Raw genomic sequence first — 3,714 nt, 5'->3', positions numbered from 1 at the left:
GTGACACACCATGAGAGTTGACAAAGCTAGATTGGAGAGGGTGAGTCGAGAGGATGAGTCGAGAGGTAGCGGAACGTCCCCTTTCCCCTTTGGTAGTGAAGTGTCAAGTGATTTTAGCACCTAAATACATCATAAATTTGTTTCTAAAATCATTCTAAACATGCACTAACCATTTAAATATAGAAATCAAATTCACCAGTTTAATAAAAATAAATCAAGATTACGAAGAATAGAGGGAAATGAGGGTTTACCGATACGGCGAAGTAAAAAGCTTGGAAATGGCCCAAAAAGCAAGTAAAATTCCTCTAAAACAATGGTGAGAGGTTGGGATAGTTCAAAGATGTGCTCTCTGAGTGTTTGGGAGTGAAAAAAATTAAGAAACACGAATAGAATTGTAAAGAAAAACCACGGTTCTTCGTGTTCTGTACATCCACACAGGCATGTGGAAATTACCCACGCCCGTGTGACTCCACAGGGCAGCTTCATAGGGGCAAACACACGCCCATGTGTGCTCTCGGCATAGCATATCTTGCCTCTGAACTCATCCACAAGGGCATGGAAATTCCCCACGCCCATGTGCCCAATCCACCGGGGCACCCACACGCCCCTGTGGCTTCTCTGTCCATCCGAGAAATTTCTCTAAGTGCTTCACACACCCGTGTGAAAATTCCACACCACTGTCAATATTCACAGGGCCACTCACAAGGGCACTCACACGTCCCTGTGTCTTCTCACGATAGAGGAGAACTTCCCTACAGTGTTTCACACGAGCATGTGGAAATTACCTACGCCCATGTGTAATGCATAGGGTCATCGATAGGGGCAGACACACGCCCCTATGTCTTCTCGGGATGGAGCTCTAAGGCTCTGCAGTGAAACACACACCCATGTGAAAATTACCCATGGGTGTGTGACCGTCATAAGGTCATTCGTAGGGGCAGACGCACGCCCTTGTTTCCTCTCAGGATGAGCTTTGAAAGGAGACACACGCCCGTGTGTCTTCTCTGGATGACTTAGAAAAATTTGCAGGCTCTGTAGAAAATCTCTGCACATTTATACACACTCAGAGCCTGTCTATACTATGCAAAATTGACCAGAGAATCTTGAAAAACATGCTTAAATGACCAAGAAACTTCGCCAATCACAATTAAGCACATGAAAGCACCAATATTCCACAAGAAAAACATAGCAAAAGCATGTCAAAATCAAGACACCAACACTCAAGCACTTATTCATGTAAGTACTAAACTACAACCTAGAAAAACAATAAAGACTTGGGTTGCCTCCCAAGAAGCACTTGTTTAACGTCACTAAGCTTGATGTACCTGACCTTATTTCATGGGGGCTCATAGATGAAGGTTTCCCTCTTACCCATAACCTGAAAGCGTGATGAACATAATCTTTTAAACGTAGAAGGGAGTTATCGAGTTTGTTACTACACAAGGGTTCGTCACCCTTACTCTGTTCTTGTACCTTTCCATTAGCCTTAGGGCATTTCTTGTGGCGTCTCCTTTCTCATTTTATCTTTTGGATCATCTTCTTCATGATTCTCGGGGTAGGTTGCACCTTATACTCTAGACCAAGCATCAAAACTTCTTCGTTCTCCACTTCTTATTCTAGCAACCCTTTGTACAGGTCAAGAGACATCATTTCCTGCATATATTCATCTATTAGTTCATCGGCAGTATCAAGAAAATAAAGAGTATCATCAAAGTCGAGAGAATGTCTTATGGCTTCAGTGAAGTAGTATGTAAGCTTGTCATTACCAACTCGTAAAGTCAACTCCCCACCGTCTATGTCAAAGAGAGACTTGGAAGTGCGCAAGAATGGCTTCCCAAGTATCAAAGGAACATCAACATCCTCATCAACGTCCAACACTACAAAGTCCACAAGAAATATGTACTTGTCATTTTTCACAAGTACATCTTCGATGATGCCCCTCGGATATCCAACTGTTCGGTCCGCTAATTGAAATGTCATCCAAGTGGGCCTAGGCTCTCCCAAGCCTAGATTTTGAAAGAATGTATAAGGAATGACACTGATGCTAGCCCCATAATCTGCCAATCCTTTTTCATTACCCAAATTACCAATGTTGCATGGAATGATAAAGCTTTCAGGGACTTTCTTCTTGTTTGGCATAATCTTTTACAACACAGCTGAGCATGAAGCATCTAAGATCACAGATGCACTCTCCTCCAACTTCCTCTTGTTGGTCAAGAGGTGTTGGTCAAAGAGTCCTTAAGAAATATTGCATACCAAGGTATTTGAGACAACGAATCAACAAAATGGAATGTTAATGTGCAACTTCTTAAATAGACGAAAGAATTTCTTGTATTACTCATCATTTTGGTCATTCTTCAATCTTGAAGGATAACACCTCCTTCTCTTTGGCACTCTCCTTAACCTCCATAACTTAGGGTACTTCAACATTGGTCTTCTCACTCGGAAGCCTATCCTCAACCTCATGGCACTTCTCAAAGTGATCACCTTCACATGTTCTCTCGGATTAGTCTCGGTGTTACTAGGCAAGCTTCCTTGAGGTCTTTCCAATAACGACTTCGCAATTTGTCCCACTTGATTCTCTAAATTGTGTAATGATATGGTGTGGTTGTGAAGTGTAGTTTCGATCGACTGAAACCTTGTGCAATCTTTCTCTAGATCGGTCATCCGGGTCTCCAAGCCTGAAACACAATTTTCCATGTTCGGGGCATGTTGTTGTTGTTGAAAATCCAGTGGTGTCATGGCTTTTTGTTGCCCTTGATTACCCAATGAAAGATTCGGGTGGCTCCTCCAACCTAGATTGTAGGTGTTGCTATATGAATTGCCTTGGCTTCTCATTGTATTACCCGCAAAATCTACTTATTCTACCGAGGATGTACCACCAATAGAAATCGAGCAATCAAATGAAGCATGTCCTTCCCCACACCCAGTATAACTCGTTATGGCCGCCAATCTAGTGGCAGTTAGAGTGACTAACTTCTTGCTCAATGACTTAACTTGGGCCGCCAACGATGTAACTACATCAATCTCATGAACTCTGTCTACCATCTTTCTGTCTCTTGTGTTCTACTGAAAACTATTCATAGCCATTTCTTCAATGAAATGTCAGGCTTGTTTGGGGCTATTTCTTCCTAAGGTACCTCCTACTACTGCATCAAGTGATTACCTTGTGCTTGGGTTCAAACCATTGTAAAAAGTCTAAAATGATCATCCACTCGGGGAACCCATGTTGAGGACATTTCTGCAGGAGCTCCATGAAACTATCCCATCTCTCAAAAAGAGACTCCAATTCTGTTTGTACAAAGGAGGATATTTCATTCATGAGCTTTGCAGATTTCCCAGAAGTGAAATATCGGGCAAGAAAAGCTTCTACCATCTTCTCCCAAGTAGTAATCGATGCTCTAGGTAATGAATGTAGCCACTGCTTTGCTCTTCCCTTCAAGGAAAATGGGAAGGCCCTCAATCTGATAGTATCATGCGTAACACAATTAATCTTAAAGCATGTCGCACACTTCCAAGAAGTTCTCAATGTGTGGTTGATCACCCGCAAGTGTACGGGGTCGCTAAGTAATACCTTGTGCAAAAGCCCAAGGATCGTATTCCACGGGGCTAACGAGCTCTTATTACTCCTCCATCACTCACTCTCTAACCTTACAACTTAAGCATGGTATACTACTCTAATACGAGCAAGAATGTAAATAAAACACAGTTATA

At 42.4% G+C, this 3,714-nt stretch overlaps 1 non-coding gene across 1 annotated transcript; it reads left to right on the top strand.

Annotated features, from left to right (window-relative positions):
- Window positions 1–3,221: 3,221 nt before the first annotated feature.
- On the top strand, window positions 3,222–3,328 carry LOC120271192. Its single transcript, XR_005539813.1, has one exon. It is a non-coding gene; the product is annotated as a small nucleolar RNA R71 (small nucleolar RNA).
- The last annotated feature ends 386 nt before the right edge of the window (window positions 3,329–3,714 follow it).

The sequence above is a fragment of the Dioscorea cayenensis genome, chromosome 10 (genome assembly GCF_009730915.1).
Source record: "Dioscorea cayenensis subsp. rotundata cultivar TDr96_F1 chromosome 10, TDr96_F1_v2_PseudoChromosome.rev07_lg8_w22 25.fasta, whole genome shotgun sequence".
In the NCBI taxonomy this organism is placed as follows: domain Eukaryota; kingdom Viridiplantae; phylum Streptophyta; class Magnoliopsida; order Dioscoreales; family Dioscoreaceae; genus Dioscorea; species Dioscorea cayenensis.
This window is presented reverse-complemented; position numbering and strand designations above follow the sequence as displayed.